Below are 225 nucleotides of genomic sequence, written 5' to 3'. Positions count from 1 at the left end.
CCCGTGCAGGGGATACCCGGGGATGCCGAGGGGGTACCTGAGGAGGATAGGGTACTGGAGCTGGAGGTGGTACCCGTGCACGGTATACCCGGGGATGTCGAGGGGGCACCGGAGGAGGATAGGGTACCAGAGGTAGAGGTGGTACCCGAGAAGACGCCAGACTCGCCGGACGTGGTCTTTGTGTCGGAGGAGGTGGTCCCGATAGCGGGCGAGGGGGTCGTCCCG

The 225-nt window shown here is 66.2% G+C and overlaps 1 pseudogene; it reads left to right on the top strand.

The window, feature by feature from the left end:
- LOC111370116 overlaps nucleotides 1-225 on the top strand; it is an 18,412-nt pseudogene that overhangs the window by 11,791 nt on the left and 6,396 nt on the right.

The sequence above is a fragment of the Olea europaea genome, chromosome 21 (assembly GCF_002742605.1).
Source record: "Olea europaea var. sylvestris chromosome 21, O_europaea_v1, whole genome shotgun sequence".
NCBI classification, from domain to species: domain Eukaryota; kingdom Viridiplantae; phylum Streptophyta; class Magnoliopsida; order Lamiales; family Oleaceae; genus Olea; species Olea europaea.
The sequence above is the reverse complement of the archived record's forward strand: the minus strand, read 5'-3'. Positions and strand labels throughout refer to the sequence as shown.